The 18,360-nt window shown below is 40.2% G+C and overlaps 1 non-coding gene across 1 annotated transcript; it reads left to right on the forward strand.

The window, feature by feature from the left end:
• Positions 1-3,316: 3,316 nt before the first annotated feature.
• LOC149496254 (small nucleolar RNA R71) lies at positions 3,317-3,423 on the forward strand. Its single transcript, XR_016321083.1, has one exon. It is a non-coding gene; the product is annotated as a small nucleolar RNA R71 (small nucleolar RNA).
• Positions 3,424-18,360: the final 14,937 nt, after the last annotated feature.

The following is an 18,360-nucleotide window of genomic DNA, read 5'->3' on the forward strand; positions in this document are numbered from 1 at the left end:
ATTTGATATCATGAAAAAATTTTTTTCTTTGTTGGTAAGAAAAATTGGGAGGAGGAATTTTGCAAACAAGATAATTAACAATGTCAGCGTACCAGGGGGTTTGAGCATTTGCCACTAGAAGAAGTTGCTCATGAGGAAAGCTTTCATTGATTTGTAGCTCGCTTGTGTCTTCTTCCCCCAATTCAAGCATGGAAAGATGGTCAGCAACGAGGTTCTCGGTCCCCTTTTTGTCGCGAATTTCTAGGTCAAACTCTTGCAATAGAAGTACCCAACGAATGAGCCTTGGCTTTGCATCTTTCTTTTCCAGCAAGTATTTGATGGCGGAGTGATCTGTGTAGACTATTGTTTTAGCTCCAATTAGATATGCCCTGAATTTGTCAAAAGCAAAAACAATAGCTAGCAGTTCTTTTTCCGTAGTTGCATAATTTAATTGTGCATCATTCAATGTGCGACTTGCATAATAGATAACATGCAACTTCTTGTCTTTTCTTTGTCCAAGAACAGCTCCTCCAGCATGATCACTAGCATCACACATGAGTACAAAGGGCAAAGTCCAGTCTGGTGTAGTGATGATCGGGGCTGAGATTAACTCCTTCTTCAACCTGTTGAAAGCATCTAAACATTCTTTGTCAAAATCAAAAGGTACATCTTTAACTAATAAATTGCAAAGAGGTTTAGTAATTTTTGAGAAATCCTTTATGAATCTCCTGTAAAACCCTGCATGCCCAAGAAAACTTCTTATGCCCTTCACTGTGTTAGGGGGAGGTAGTTTTTCAATTACCTCAATTTTTGCCTTGTCTACTTCAATCCCCTTTTGAGAGATTTTATGCCCTAGGACAATACCTTCACTAACCATGAAGTGACATTTTTCCCAATTTAACACAAGGTTAGTATCTTCACATCGTTGCATCACTAAAGATAAATTATGAAGGCATGCATCGAAGGAAGAACCAAATACAGAAAAATCATCCATGAATATTTCAATAAATTTTTCCACCATATCAGAAAAGATGGACATCATGCACCTTTGAAAGGTTGCAGGGGCATTGCATAGCCCAAAAGGCATTCTCCTATAGGCAAAAGTGCCATAAGGACAAGTGAATGTAGTTTTCTCTTGGTCTTCAGGGGCTATAGGTATTTGGAAGTACCCTGAATAGCCATCTAAGAAACAATAAAAAGGATATCCTGCAAGCCTTTCAAGCATTTGATCAATAAAGGGAAGGGGAAAGTGATCTTTGCGTGTTGCTTTATTTAATTTTCTATAATCTGTACACACACGCCAACCTGTGACTGTTCTTGTGGGGATTAATTCATTGTTTTCATTAGAAATAACAGTCATACCTCCCTTCTTTGGAACAACTTGGACAGGACTTACCCAATTACTGTCTGAAATTGGATAAATGATGCCGGCATCTAAGAGTTTAATAATTTCAGCCTTAACTACCTCCTTCATGTTAGGATTCAGTCGCCTTTGGTGCTCGATTGAAGGTTTGTAGTTTTCTTCCATCAAGATTTTATGCATGCACACACTTGGGCTTATTCCTTGTAGATCAGAGATAGACCATCCTAATGCCTTCTTGTGCCTTTGTAAAACCTGCAACAACCTTTTCTCTTGATCAAGCGTTAAGTGAGAAGAAATAATAACAGGAAAAGAATGGTTCTCACCTAGAAATGCATGTTTTAAATGAGGTGGAAGTTGTTTCAGTTCATACTTAGGAAGTTCCTTTTCTTTTTCATTCAAGATGCTTGACTCATTAGCATTATTTTCAACATGCAAAGTGGTCTCCACACATTCATCGACTACGTCAATTCTAAAACAGTTTCCATGATCCATAAGGAGTTTACAAGATTTAAGTACATCAAATACAATCTCTTCCTGTCCAACTCTAAGAGTCAACTTACCCTCATAAACATCTATCAATGCTCTTGCAGTTGCAAGAAAAGGTCTTCCAAGGATTAGAGATCCTTCCCTGTCTTCATCAATATCAAGAATAACAAAATCAACAGGAAAGATGAATGTACCTACCTTTACAAGCACGTCTTCTACAATCCCTCTAGGATATTTAATTGAACGATCTGCTAATTGCAAAGACATCCTTGTTGGTTTGAGCTCTCCCATACCTAGCATCTTAAAAACTTCATAGGACATAAGATTAATGCTAGCACCTAAATCTGCCAAAGCCTTTTCAAAGTCAAGATTACCAATGTTACAAGGGATAGAAAAACTTCCTGGATCTTTTAACTTTGGAGGCAGTTTGTTTTGGATAATTGCACTGCACTCCTCAGTTAACATCACTGTTTCTTGATCATCAATTTTTCGTTTCTTGCTCAAGATATCTTTTAGGAATTTAGCATAGCTAGGCATTTGAGCAAGAGCTTCAGCAAAAGGAATATTAATTTGAAGCTTCTTAAACACATCCAGAAACTTGAGGAAGCTCTTGTCATCTTGTGCTTTCTTCAATCTTTGTGGAAAGGGAATAGGGGGAACATAGAGTTTTACCTTTTCTTTTTCCTCTAAATCAATGATAGGCACTTTTGATTGTTCTTTTTCCTCCTTTTCTTTCCTCAGTGGTTCATCTAATTGTTTGCCACTCCTCAAGGTGATAGCCTGCACTTGTTCTTTTGGATTCTTTTCAGTATTACTAGGTAACGTACCTTGAGGTCGAGATGCCATCATGTTTGCGAACTGCCCTAACTGAATCTCCAAATTCCTGATTGCAGCTTGCTGGATTTTATGGTTCTCCCTGGTTTCATTCATGAATTCCATGTGTGATTTGGAGAGGGCAGTGAGGAGGTCATCATGAGATTTCTTTTCTGGAGGGTGGAACCCTGGGGGTGCATTCAAGTCATTGTTAGGATTACCATAAGATAGGTTAGGATGATTCCTAACCTGTTATCATATGAATTTGAATAAGGGTAATTCTTTCTTCCTTGATTCATCACATAGTTCACTTGCTTCAAAGTCTGCGGATTTAAGGAGTCCATGATGCATTCCCCAATTCCATGTTGTCCATTGCACCTATCACACACTTGCATAATCGAATGCATAGGATTAGTGGTTAACATGTCCAATTTCCTTACCATGTTATCTACCTTGGCATTGAGTGCTGTAATGGCGTCTATTTCATAGACTCCTGCGGTTCTTCTCCTTTCGGTATTGTTTTGGTAGTGGCTGTTGCTTGCCATCTCCTCTATCAACTCATATGCTTCATCAATACCTTTCTTTTCAAAGGATCCACCTGCAGCTGCATCTAAAGTGATTTTAATATTAGGAGATAATGCATTATAAAAAGTTTGTACCTGTAGCCACTTGGGCAAACTGTGATGCGGGCACTTCCTTAGCAAGTCCTTGAATCTTTCCCAAGCTTCGTACAAGCTCTCTTGATCATGATGAGCAAATGTCATTATCTCATTACGCAGCTTGGTGGTTTTTGAGGATGGGAAGAATTTAGCTAGGAATTTTTGAGCTAATTCATCCCATGTGGTAAAACTTCCAGCGGGACACGATTGTAACCATAATCTAGCTTTATCCCTAAGAGTAAAAGGAAAAAGCCTCAACTTGATTGCATCTTCAGAAACACCATTTTGTTTGAATGTGTCACAAATTTCCAAAAAATTGGTGATGTGAGCATTAGGATCTTCACTAGGCAAACCTCCATATTGGATCGAGGTAGAGAGCATTTGGATAATTGCAGGTTTAATCTCAAAGTTATTAGCTTCTACCCTAGGTCTTGTAATACTTGAGGTTGTCCCATTCAGATTAGGTGTTGTATAATCCCTTAAGGTACGGACCGGATGTTGAAGTGGTGGTCCAACTACGTTTTCGTTTCTGTTTTCGTTTTCGTTGGCCATGTCTGCTTGTTGTTCGAGTTTTATTTCTCTTGCTTTTCTTGCAGCGTTGTGCCTACGAAAGGTTCTTTCAATTTCTGGGTCAAAGACTAGAGGTTCAGTCGTCCTTGATCTTCTTTGCATAAAACACCTGGAACAACACTTAAAAGAAAATTAAATAAAAACGAAAGAGTGTCTAAATTAATAACAGGGTAATTTGTATTGATATTGATACGCCAATCCTCGGCAACGGCACCAAAAACTTGACAGCGGTTTTCGCAAGTATACGAAATCGCAACAAGTAATATAGAGTAAGAAAGTATCGTATCCACAGGGATTGTTTATCAATTACCAAAATTATGTTAACCTATTATTATTTAGACGATGATAAAAGGAATTCGCTGTAAAGTAAATAAAATTCAAAGTAAAAGAGATCAAACACAAAATTTAGGTGAAAAGAAATCAGGGGATTAAGCTACTAGGGAATTTGATTTCATTTAATTCTATCCAGCTTATTCTATTAGTTCATTAATCAAGTTTAATTGTTCAAGTAGGAGAAAACAACCCTAAGGTTACTAACAAGCTCTCCCGATTTATTGTTAGATATTCTAATCCAATTTAATCACCTATCTTAATAGTGAAATTAAACATGAATCAGATCATTAGGTTTTATGGTTGTTTTATGAATTCACAACTTAATACTTTATTAACTTATGAAAGCCCCCCTTGAGTCAAACCATATAGTTTCCACATCAAGTTATTATTCTCAAGTAAATTATTACCTTGTTCATATCAATAACCCTTCTCCCGAATGTGATTATTGAAATAATTTAATCCAGGGGAATTTTTCTGCCTGGAAGCCTTAAGCACAATAATAAGTTATAACAAGAACAAAGAAAAATAAATCTAATATTATAAGCTGGAATCGAATTAAATTACATCAAATCCCTAGTATAAAAGTTTAGCTAGACATAGTAATTAAATTAAGCTCAATCATACTTGAATCATTCATTATATTTAAAGACAATAATAAAGAAAGAAACAAGATGAAGAGTTTAGAATAAAAACTGTATCACAACTATGTTGATGGCTTCCTTGAATCTTAGCACAATTATTTGAAACTTGAAATCTTTGAGAAGAAGAGAATTATGTAAAGTGTTGCACAAAAAATGAGATCCCCTACTATGAGAAGTTCCTCCCTTTATATAGAGATCCTGAAGGCAAGTCTGACTCCTTTTAGGAAAATAGAATCCTTATTTAGCACAAAATCCTTTATAGGAGATCATAACTGTTTAGGCTCTTGATTTCTTCTTGATTAGGACTCCTTTTTCTTCAAGAATAGGTCCAGGTCTTGTTTAGTGTGTTTAGGAAACTCCCTGAAGTCGGCCCATGTGAGAAAGGCTTGATTTGCGTGTTAAATTCACGCTGGTTCCGCCTGGGCAGCACGGGCGTGCTTCATGGCACGGGCTGGGCGTGCTGTAGTCTGGAGGTCTGGCTAGAGTTGCCATGGGCGTGCTATGCTTGACACGCCCTGGTCCCATTGTAGCACGGCCGTGCCTTTTGACACACCCTGGCCGTGCTCTCTTCTGTCTCTCCTTTGGTTTACTTGGCTTCTAGCACGGGCGTGCCTACCAGCATGGGCTGGGCGTGCTAGAAGCTAAGTGCCTTGCATTCTAAAGTTCTTTTCTGCGCCAAATTTCTGCAATTTTCTCTTAGATCAAGCGGATTAAAGACTAAGGAAGCTTTTAAACACAATTATACTAAAAGTGATTTAAAATTAAATTAAAGAAGTAAAAACTTACTAAAATTCTAATAAAAACTATATTAAAAACACTATAAAATTTACACTTATCAGGCTTCTAGCCAAAAGTGTTGATTTAGGCAATTTATTTGCCAAAAGATGTTGATTTAGGCGATTGTCGCCAAAATTTGATTTATTTGAAGGCTTTAAAGCCAAAGTACTGATTTAGGCAATTTATTGCCAAAAGTTGATGATTGGGCGATTGTCGCCAAAATTGATTGATTTAAGGCAATTTATTTACCGAAAATGATTATTTGAAGGCTTTTAGCCAAATTTTGATTTAAGCGATTTGTCGCTAAAAAAGAAGATTAATCTCACTTATAGGCAATTTGTTTGCCAAAAGAGATCAATTGAATTGCAATGTAGGCAATTTATTGCCAAGAAAACGTGTTTAATTAAAGCTTTTTAGCCACAATTATTGATTAATTGGATTTAAGCCGGACTGTTCGAAATAAAAGCGATTATACCATAGCTATTAATTAGATAGGTATTTTAAGCCAATATTGTCTGATTTAGGCTTTAATACCACGATTATTAATTAACCAGGCATTTAGCCTAAACTTATTTATTTGAGGCAGTTTATTTGCCTAATGATGACGTGAATGCATTTATACAGTTGTAGAATTATTAGGAGTAGAAGAGAAACATGCATGAAGTGCTAAAATTAAATAGGCAGAGTTTAGTTCATGTACCTGATTTAATCGACGGCCACTTCTTAGCTTCAGTTTGAAAACTCCAAATTAAACTCCTCGTTAAGGGAATATTAATTAATTTAATTCAATTTAAGTGACCAAATAACAAAGCAAGAAAGCAATAAAGCTAAACTAAAATGCAGAAAAGCAGTAAAGAATCGCAAGGAGCGGAGGGGAGAAGGAGCGTTCGTCAACACAGACTGAGCGAGTAAAACTGAGGGCTTCGGGGCCAATTTATAGGCAAAAAATCGGACTGTTCCGGCGGCCTGATCCGCCGCGTCCGGCGGCCAGAGCCGCTGTGTCCGGCGGCCTGAGCCACCAGGGCCGGCGGGTTTGCTAATTTTTCATTCCGGAGGCTTTTTCGAGAGTTCTCGACCTCTAAAAAATATTTCGGGACCAGTTCCGTGATCCTCGCGACGTCCCGGACGTTTTAAGTACCATATTGTCATACTTTCGGTGAACTTCCAAAATGGCCTCCGGTTCGGCCGGACTATTTGCAGTCCGAGAAAATAGGCTTTTCTGAGCCTCAAAATTTGAGTATTCGTAGTTGCCCCCCACTGGCTATCATAAAAATGATTTATGAGAGCCAGTGGCTGTCTGAAGGAGCAAATTTTGAGGATGGGCAGAGGAGGAAACCCCGCCGTTGGCTTTTTTTTTTTTTTTGAAATGAAATGATCAAATGCATGGATTTATGTTTGCAACTTAAAGATGTTTTTGCCTTTTTGAGGACTTAAAAAGAAATTTTGCCTCTTAGAGGACTTGAAAAAGATGTTTTCCCCTTAATGAGGGCTTGAAAAGAGATTTTGCCTTTTAGAGGACTTGGAAAGATGTTTTGCCTCTTAGTGAGGGTTTGAAAAGAGATTTTGCCTCTTAGAGGACTTGAAAAGATGTTTTGCCTCTTAATGAGGGCTTGAACAGAGATTTTGCCTCTTAGAGGACTTGAAAAGATGTTTTGCCTCTTAATGAGGGCTTGAAAAGAGATTTGTTTTATTTTTGTTTTTTTCTTTGAGAACCAAGGGTCCACCTAAAGTCGAAATGATCAAATGGCTTGGTTTTGGGTGAAAAATGGTTGGTTATTGGTTAGGGTTTTACCTTAGGTTTTATGTAAAAAAAAGGTTAACCATTAACCGGGTTCTACCCTGGGTTTGTGTAAAAGAGATTGACGATGGTTGGGTTTCACCCTGGGTTGTGTATGTTTTTTTTTTTATATAACACTTGCCCCTGAATCCGACTTGGAGGATTTTGCCCCTTGCTTGAGAGAATTGATGCCCTTATTAGCTGAAATAGAATTTCTTCTTAATGAAAGACTAAAAATTCCGTGATTACTTCTGTGATGGGAGAATAGTGAAGGTTCTTATCACTTCTTGCCCCCAGAATGGTGCTGACCATGGAATACTTCAAATCATTGGTGTTGCACTTGTCCAATCGATTGAGGAATCTAAGAGAACAAAGCCACTTATATGACTCGATGAAATGGACAATGTGGATGACATCGCTCGTCTGAAAGGATCGAAGAAACGATGGTCCGAGTGGAGACGAGGTATTAAAGAATTACCTCTCAACGATTGTGTTTGACATTTTTTAGGGTTGTTTTGGAAACCCCGGGGATTGAATTGACATTTTCCCCTCTCTCTTTTTTTTTCGAGGAATGACTCAAAGAGTGACGCTTTCAAAACGAACTTTTGAGAATGACTCGATTTTTGTGACTCGTTGTGGAATGACCACTGGTGACGGAGACTTGATTTTAGAGACTCATTGGAGACTCGATTTAGAGACTCAAATTTTTCTTGTAGCGAATTTTGACTCGAAGGAACTCAGTGATTCTTGGAAAAAATGATTTATATACTCCCAAGGAGACCTTTGAAAGGGATTTTTTTTTTTGCCTTAATTTTTGCCCAGTAGCCGCCCTTTCGGGTTTTCGACTCTAGCAGGCTCTTTGCCCTAACTTTTGCCTAGACCGCCCTTTTGGGTTTTCAGCCTAGCGGGGTCAATTCTTGCCTGAAGCCGTCCTTTCGGGTTTTCAACTCCAGCTTTTATTTTTCTTTTCTTCTCTTTTTTTATTTTTTTTTATTTTTTATTTTGGCAAAGAGAAAATGCTATTTATGATGCAATCTTATGTTTGTGACCGCGCCTTTGCGGCTGCCTACGTATCTCCAAGAACTCTTCGGGGGATGGGGAGAATCAGGTCTTTCGTAGTTCCTTCCGGGATGCGAACTTCGTGCTCGGCTGGAGCGGAATTCATCTCCGGCTTGATGTTAGTGCGGAATTCCTTTCCGTCTTGGTGCGGAATTTATTTCCGACTTGCTGTTGGGGCAAAATTCAATTCGGACTTAATGCTGATTGTGGAATTCATTTCCGATTTGATTTCTTCGGGATTCCTTCCCGACTTGATATTAATACAGAATTCATTTCTGACTTGATTTCTTTGCGGGATTTCTTCCCGACTTGATGTCTTTGCGGGATTCCTTCCCGACTGGATGTGTTTGCGGGATTCCTTCCCGACTTGATGTTGATGCAGAATTCATTTCGGACTTGATTTCTTCGCGGGATTCCTTCCCGGCTTGATGTCTTTGCAGGATTCCTTCCCGACTGGATGTCTTTGCGGGATTCCTTCCCGGCTTGATGTCTTTGCGGGATTCCTTCCCGGCTTGATGTCTTTGCGGGATTCCTTTCCGACTTGATGTTGATGCAGAATTCATTTCTGACTTGATTTCTTCGCGGGATTCCTTCCCGGCTTGGTGTCTTTGCAGGATTCCTTCCCGATGGATGTCTTTGCGGGATTCCTTCCCGGCTTGATGTCTTTGCGGGATTCCTTCCCGACTTGATGTCTTTACGGGATTCATTCCCGACTTTGATGATGTTGAATCAACTTATTGACTCGAGCTCGTATGATAGTGATGACCCTAGGCGAATCTGACTTTGTTGTTGTAGTGGTTTTACCACTGGTTGACTGAAATATGACTTGTATTCATCACAAAGAGTTTTGAATACCCACATTGTGGTGGTAACTTGAGTGGCTTGAGTGTTGAAGAAGCTTTTATGCTTTGAGTTTGTGGCTTCGCCATGTTTGAATTCTCGAGGTTAATTTGATCCCTTTTCTTGAACTTTATCTTCCTCCGAATTTGAAACTTATTTCCTCAATGGTTCTCCTCTCCATAAGGAATTTTGAGGAGACTCTTCCTTTTCCTTGTTTTGAGAAATGATCCTTGTTTATAAGAACACTTGTACTTGTGCCATGCCTGGCGCTTGATTTTCAAGGTGTTTGTTGTCATCCAATTTGTGGAAATGACTGCTTCTTTTAACTTGCTTTTTCAAAATGTGAGCAGCCGCTTGGTCTTTGTCCTTATGGCTGAAATGATTTGTCATCTACCCTTGATGGGCTTGAATTTAACGGAGAGCTGCTGTTGACCCGTTTTTGACAACTTGATTTCCTGTAGCTTTGTCCTTGATTTCTTTCTTTTGTGCAGAAGTTCCTTTTGACCCATTTTTTTTTCTTTTGCTTTGTTTGCTTCCTTTTGACCAGGGGTTCCTTTTGTCCCGTTTTTCCTTTTGCTTGCTTAGAAGCAGCCTCTCCATAAAGAATTTCGAGGCAACTTGATTCTGAGATGACTTGAGTAGTGTATGGATAGCATTGCGACTTCGTGCAGACCCAACCCAATTCCAAACATAACTTCTTTATTCTGTCGCTTTTAAGCTCAAAATTCAGACACCTCTCTGTCGGAGCATCTTCCATTCTTGGGTTTTCGGAGAAACCATTCTGGCCCTAACCCCTTCAATCGGCTTTACCTCGGTACTATTTGAAGTCTTGCGTACCCTTTGCTGGATCCTTTCCATAATTACCCTTCAAAACTTCCCCTTTGATGGTGCTTCTTAGGATGCCCCCAACTTTGATTGATGCAGAGCAAATGAATGCATTTTTCTTTGCCAATTTTTATCATCATTTTTCTTTTAATTTTTTATTATTTTTTTTTCGATTTTTTTTTTGCTTTCACAGGAAAGGATAGGGAAAGAGTATAAACATGATTGGAACGTAAACTGATCCCTTTTTATTGATAAGACAAAATTTGTGTACAAAAGACACTTAGATTTATAAATGAAAACTTGAATGGAAATGAAAATGAAAAGAAAAACGAGACCCTAAAAGATAGACTCTGGGTGGACTGTGATGGACTAGGGTGGGATTGACTATAGTGACTTTGTTCTTCTCGATGCTTAAATCGATCAGACAGGTTGTTGTTGGTCTTGAACAATTCCTTTGTTCTTTTGGAGGTTTGATCTCAACCTTCTCAGACACAAACTTCATTCATTTCTAAGAAAAGTTCGAAAGGATCGAAAGATTCTTGTTCAAAATTTTTTTTTTTTGCATTAATCCCATGGTTAGGCAAGGGATTGGTTGATATTCAGCTTGCTCTTGGGGATGATGGACCCATTGTCAACCAGGTCTTGTAGGCGATTTTTCAAAGTCCAGCATGATTTTGCTTCTTGTATGAGTCTTCTTTGAGTTGACCCAACTAGATTAAGTCTTCCACCTTAGTTGCAGTCGCAATGAGCGATTGGAACATAGGCAAGCACTGTGTTTGAAGTTGTGACTGGTAGACAGGCAGTAAATTCTTGATTATTATGTCAACTTGTTCTTGTTCAGAGGGTCGGTTGATCATTTGAGCAGCTTTGGCTCTCCACCTCGAAAGGAACGAGGAGAAGGGCTCATTGTTCTTTTGTTTAGTGGTTTCCAGTTCCCTCCGGGTAACATCCACTTCGATATTATAATGGTACTGCGTGTTGAAAGCATTGCATATGTCCTCCCAATTCTTCATTTTGGAGCGATCCAAGCTCACAAACCATCTTAATGCAGCACCAGTCAAAGATTGCTGAAACAACTGAGCAAGGAGCTCGCTGTTCAGGCCAAACGGGTTGAGGGCACCCACATACATTTTTAGGTGCATTTTGGGACAAGTGGTTCCGTCAAACTTGTCCATGTTAGGCATCTTGAATTTTGTAGGTAATCTTGCTTCGGGGAATAAGGACAAGGAGTCCATGTCCACCACTTCCTTGTGTGTCTTAAGGGCAGTAATAGACCTTTCCAACAATTCCAGCTTCTCTCTCATTTTCTGAGCTTCCAGCTCAGAAGCAGTTCCAGAGGGCATGTCATCCAGGGCAGGGTTTGAGGATGTCGGTGCAGCGCCGGGTCCCTGATTGGAGGCAGCAGGTCCGCTTCTCCCGGCTGAAGCTCCATTTCCATTACCACCACCTAGTTCAGCTATTAGGGCAGTCCTTTGGGCGGCCAATGCCTCATTCATTCTAACCTCCATTCTGGTCTCCAGTTGTTCAATGAGGTTTTGGATGTCAGTAAGTGATGCCATTGGTGCAGTTAGAGTTGTTGGACTTGTGGATGAGAGCTCAGTTGGTGTTTCGGGTACAGGTGGTCTTTGGAGGGGTACCTGTGAAAGGACATAGTCAAAACGATTAGACTATCCTATATAAGGTGTTTTCATAGGGTATGTGAGATAGTGTGAGGTAGGGTAGTGTATGGGTAAGGTATTTGGACTTGACCCTGTGAGATGGGACGGTTTGACCCTGTGTGGTAGGGTAATGTTGGTATGCTAGGACACCTAGGATAGAACCCAATGGGATGTGATATGTAAGGTAGAGTGCTTAGGGCTGGACACCTCGACTTTTCGAAAGGCCCTAAGTTCTCAAAAATTTTTTTTTTCTTTTTTTTTTGGGCTTTAGGGGCCAAAATGTGAACTTTTGGGCCTTTGTGGCCAAATTGGGCATTTTTAGGCCTTTGGAGCCAAATTGAGAATTTTTGGGCCTTCGGGGCCAAATTGAGAATTTTTTGGGCTTTAGGGGCCAAAATGTGAACTTCTGGGCCTTTGTGGCCAAATTGGGCATTTTTGAGCCTTTGGGGCCAAATTGAGAATTTTTGGGCCTTAGGGGCCAAATTATGAATTTTTGGGCCTCTGTGGTCAAAAATGTAATTTTCCAGGTCTCAAGGACCAAAATGTAATTTTTCAAGTCTCAGGGACCAAAATGTGATTTTCCAGCTTTTAAAATGGAATGTTTTTTTTTTTTTTGTGAAGTATGGGATGAATGCGTGAATGCGCACAACATCACAACATAATTCATTTTAATGGAATGATTCAGCATCATTGGGTGCATATAGCCCTAAAGGATAGGTTCTATAGGCTATGACACAAATAGAGAATAGGCTTATAAAGGGACCCTTGAACCTTGAGCATGGATAAACCTAACCACATGTGAAACAAGGAGTTTCGCGTGGGTCCGACAGTACGCATACTCATGAGTCACCCCCAAAAGGATTAGGGATGGTTTGCGGTAACAGGGAGGACGCTTTGGCTGTCCGTCGACATAATCAAGGAGACCTACCGATCAGCGCTACTTGCTATCAGACTCAAAAGTTTGAACAGAAGAGAAGAAATTCATTTGAAATTCATTTTTTATGCAATGGAGAAAAGGATTCTCAATCGTGCAAATAAATAAACAAATTTGAATGATTCAAAGTAAATGTCAATTAGGTCCAAATTCTTTTTATTAAGCATTCTTAAAGAAAGAATACTTAATCTTTGTTGGGATACCCTGCAAAATAAAGCATAGTAAAATAATACCCTAAAGAAGGGCAGGTTAGTTTACACAACAATTGTAGTCCACTCTATGCAAAATGATTACATAATTCCCCAGTGAAGTCGCCAAACTGTGAACCCCTCCCCAAAATATCATGCATAAAAATGCATATGACTAAGGGCAGAAATGCACGTGAATGTATGAGTCGCCACCTTGTTTAACTATTTTAGGGTAAACTAGGAAAAAACCCTAAGTTGACTCCAATTTTAATTAACCTAATTACTAGATTAATTATCCCAATGTTTAAGGCATAATCTACAAACCCGAGGTGGATCCCGAGACTATGTCATGTTGATGAACTAACCTAAACAATGAATGCTTTACAGGGTAAATGATGCAATTGGACCAATAAAAAAGTTTAAGTGATTTTGACTTGCCGCTCGGGGTTAAATCCCGAACGTGCCTACGTACTTCCATTTGAATGGAAGATCAAAGTCAACGTAGTTCGATAGGCCTTTTTAAAAGGGCTTTGAATGGGTATGCTTTATGCATGAGTGTGTGTATGCTTCGTGCATTTTGTTTAGGCATTTTGCCAAAGAATTGATTGATTTGATTTAGGCATTTGTTGCCAAAAATGTTGATTTAAGGCTTTTTGCCAAAAAAGATTGATTTAGGCAATTTATTGCCAAAAAATGTTGATTGGGCGATTGTCGCCAAAAGGAAGTGTTTGATTGGGCTTATTGTTGCCAAAAGGAAATGTTTGATTGGGCTTATTGTTGCCAAAAATGGATTAAGGCCTTTAGCCAAAGAGTTTTGTGATTTAGGCAATTTGTTTGCCAAAAGATTGGTTTATTTAAAGGCTTTTAGCTAAAAATGTGTAGATTTGAAGGCTTCTAGCCAAAAGTGTTGATTTAGGCAATTTATTTGCCAAAAGATGTTGATTTAGGCGATTGTTGCCAAAATTTGATTTATTTGAAGGCTTTAAAGCCAAAATATTGATTTAGAAAATTTATTGCTAAAAGTTGATGATTGGGCGATTGTCGCCAAAATTGATTGATTTAAGGCAATTTATTTACCAAAAATGATTATTTGAAGGCTTTTAGCCAAAATTTTGATTTAAGTGATTTGTCGCTAAAAAAGAAAATTAATCTCACTCATAGGCAATTTGTTTGCCAAAAGAGATCAATTGAATTGCAATGTAGGCAATTTATTGCCAAGAAAACGTGTTTAATTAAAGCTTTTTAGCCACAATTATTGATTAATTGGACTTAAGCCGGACTGTTCGAAATAAAGGCGATTATACCATAGCTATTAATTAGCTAGGTATTTTAAGCCAATATTGTCTGATTTAGGCTTTAATACCACGATTATTAATTAACCGGGCATTTAGCCTAAACTTATTTATTTGAGGCAGTTTATTTGCCTAATGATGACGTGAATGCATTTATGCAGTTGTAGAATTATTAGGAGTAGAAGAGAAACATGCATGAAGTGCTAAAATTAAATAGGCAGAGTTTAATTCATGTACCTGATTTAATCGACGGCCACTTCTTAGCTTCAGTTTGAAAACTCCAAATTAAGCTCCTCGTTAAGGGAATATTAATTAATTTAATTCAATTTAAGTGACCAAATAACAAAGCAAGAAAGCAATAAAGCTAAACTAAAATGCAGAAAAGCAGTAAAGAATCACAAGGAGCGGAGGGGAGAAGGAGCGTCCGTCAACACAGACTGAGTGAGTAAAATTGAGAGCTTCGGGGCCGATTTATAGGTAAAAAATCAGACTGTTCCGGCGGCCCGGGCCGCCGTCGGGGCCGGCGGCCTGAGCCACCGGGGCCGGCGGGTTTGCTAATTTTTCGTTCCGGAGGCTTTTTCGGGAGTTCCCGACCTCCAAAAAATATTCTGGGACCAGTTCCGTGATCCTCGCGACGTCCCGGACGTTTTAAGTACCATATTGGCATACTTTCAGTGAACTTCCAAAATGGCCCCCGGTCCGGCCGGACTTTTTGCAGTCCGAGAAAACAGGCTTTTCTGAGCCTCAAAATTTGAGTATTCACAAGTTCACCGATTTAGGAAGACCCTTGAGCATAGTGCTAAGATCATGCATCAAGAATGGAGTGCTGTCGAAGCTGCCAGTCGACCTGACTAAACCCGTGCGAGGGAGGTATATGGACCGAAACTGTGATTATCATCAGTGCAAGGGACATTCCACTGACGATTGTTTCAAGTTAAGGCACGATATTCAAGATTTGATTGACAGTGGGAAGATTGCCAAGCCTTCCGACAAGAGCAAGCCAAGTACCAAGAACAACCTGCTTCCCCAATATCAGTATAATTATCCATCCCGTAAGACTCAGTCGGGTGGATCAGTCAACGCGATCGGGAGTGGATTGCCAAAAGAGGTAGTATTGGCCGAAGCGGAATGGGAAGAGCGGATGTGCGCAATGTTGAACATATGGGATGATTGCAGTAGCGATGAGGAAGAGAAGGTGCCAGTGAAGATTGAAATCGAGAAAAGCATCACGGTGAAGGTGGGTGATGTGCCGGAAGATGAGGATGAGCAACTCCAGCTTGCAATTCAAAAGAGGTTAGCCGGCCAAGAAGAACAGTGGTACTATAGCAGTGAGGAGGATGTGAATGAGGTAGGCGTCCAGAGCTTAACCCGTAGTGGGCGAGTATACAATCCCGAGAGCAATGTGCAGGATAAGGGAAAAGAGGTCGTTGTTGATGGAACAAAGAAGAGAATCACAGAGAGAGGCGGAGAGGAGCTGAAAGAGAAAAAGAAAGAGGAGGAGATAGTGAAAGGGCACAAGAAGACTGTTGAGGTTGGAGAAAGTAGTCGGAATAAGGCACCTAGTGGGGTTACCGCCAATTCAGTATTGAGTCAGTTGCAAAGAACGAGAGCCGATATTTCAATATGGGACTTACTGACAGCGTCCAAGGAGCATAGAGAAGCTTTACTTGAAGCCATGACTTTCATCAGGGTGCCGGCTCGGATTCAAAGTATTGATATGATCAACGTGCTACAGCGAAGAATAGGCGAGGTCACTTTCTTTGACTCGGACCTCCCACCAGAAGGAAGAAACCACTGTAAGCCACTATATATTAAGATTGCCGTCAATGGACGTGATACCCGGAACGTGATGGTGGATAATGGATCAGCACTGTGTATATGCCCGTTGAAAATGCTGTCTAAGTTTAAAATTGAAGAGTTTGAACTCGAGCCATCAAATATGGTGGTCAAAGCTTATGACAACACCATGAGGAATGCAAAAGGGACTTTTAAAGCGAAGATATCCACAGGGACAGTGGAAAGCTGGGTAGACGTGGTTGTGCTTGACATTTTAGCCAATTATTCTCTTTTGTTAGGAAGACCCTGGCTCCATCCTTTAGGTGCAGTTCCATCTACCTTGCACAGAAAAGTAAAAATTCCATGGGGTGCAGACGTGGTGACAGTCAATGCGCAAGAGGATCTGACTGTGGCAACAGTGGAAGGCTTAGAGCTGGCGGTACCGTTATCGGGTTTTCAGGTGGCAGTAATTGATGCGCCCCCCACCAAGAGCAAGAGTGTAGTGAATAAAATGAGTCCTTTTTCGAGAAAGATGATGAAGAAGATGAATTGGCAGTACGGCAAAGGCTTGGGTCGAGAGCTACAAGGAATTTTTGAACCACTCTCATCGGCATTGGGACAACAAGACAAGCGCGGATTGGGGTATTCTGAAAACAGAAAGAAGGAAAGGTATGAGATTCGGTCTCCGGTCAGAGGTTTAAATTTGAATCATATCTTTTTTGTTCCACAAGCCGAAGGAGAATTTCAGAGTAGGGGGAAGACCTACCCAGGCTTGGAGATATTTATGACCGACTATGAGGAGAAGCTGATCAGGTCACCCGAACCTTCCTTGGAACAGTTGGTGGATGGAATCGAGTTTATGGTGTGTACGACAGAAGCAAGCACCGAATCTGAGCGGTCAAAGCGGATATCTGAGTTTGAAGACTTTTTGGGGATTGGGGATGAAGCTTCCAAGCTGGTGCAAGAGCAGAAGGCCAAGGCACGGATCCTCCAGTCGGTCCTAGCTGCTGAAGATGCCGAAGAGGCAGAGAGGAAGGTATTGAAGATGAAGCTAGCCGAAGAGAAGGTGGAAGCTACCCCGGAGGAAGAAGAAGGTGCAGATGCCGATGAAGTAATTCAGGCGATAAGGGATACTTGTAATGAATGTATTGAACATGCAATTAATCCTGTATTTTGTTTTTCTGATCCTTGTTTTGAGAACAGTATGGATGGTTTTCCTCTTTTATTGCAATCAATGGAAGTGAACTTTGACTATTTGTTTTCTTGTTTTCCTGATTGTCGCGTTCATGGCATTGATTATACCACTCGCATATTTGACATAAACGCATTGCATCATTTTGCATTTAACTTAAGCACCACTGAAGATCCTAAAATAATCGAAATCGGATCAGACTTTAAACCTGAGCTCAGACAGGATCTTCAAGAATGCATTCGAAGAAATTCAGAGGTATTTGCCTGGAGCTATGCGGACATGCCAGGAATCGACAGATCAATAGCAGAGCACTTCATTCTTACTGATCCGAGTGTTAAGCCAGTAAAGCAGAAAAGGAGAAGGGTCAGACCAGAGTGGCAGGATAAGATCAAAGCTGAATTCTAGAAGCAGTTGGATGCAGGATTCTTAGAAGTAGTTCACTATCCGGAATGGTTGGCAAATATAGTCCCGGTGCTGAAAAAAGATGGGAGGATAAGGGTCTGTGTTGACTACAGGGACTTGAATAAAGCCTCGCCTAAAGATGACTTTCCACTTCCGCACATAGATGTTTTGATCGACAGTGCCGCCGGAATGGGATGTTATTCTATCATGGACGGATTTTCCGGATACAACCAGATACTAATGGCCTTAGTGGACAAGCACAAGACGACCTTCACCACGGACTTCGGAACGTTTTGCTATAAAGTAATGCCGTTTGGATTGAAGAACGCCGGGGCAACATACCAGAGAATGGCTACAACATTATTTCATGATATGATCCATAAAGGGCTAGAAGTATACGTAGATGACATGGTGATCATGACAAAAACACAGGAAGAACACGTAGAGATGTTGGAAAAGTTCTTTGCATGGGTCAAGCAGTATAACTTGAGGCTCAATCCCAAGAAATGCGTATTCGGAGTAACAAAAGGGAAGTTGTTAGGCTTCGTTGTAGGACCTAACGGGATTGAAGTTGACCCCGATAAAATAAAAGCCATTCAGGACATGGAACCGCCAAGAACAGAGCGTCAGGTGAGAAGATTCTTAGGTAAAATTCAATACATCAGCAGGTTCATTTCGAGGTTATCCATCACCTGTGCTCCAATTTTCAAGCTACTGAAGAAGAATCAGCCAGTTAAGTGGAATGAGGACTGCCAGAAAGCCTTTGACCACATAAAGAAATATTTGATGAATCCAC

This window comes from Jatropha curcas, chromosome 5, assembly GCF_041381405.1.
Source record: "Jatropha curcas cultivar XTBG-Jc1 chromosome 5, XTBG_Jcur_1.0, whole genome shotgun sequence".
Classification (NCBI taxonomy): domain Eukaryota; kingdom Viridiplantae; phylum Streptophyta; class Magnoliopsida; order Malpighiales; family Euphorbiaceae; genus Jatropha; species Jatropha curcas.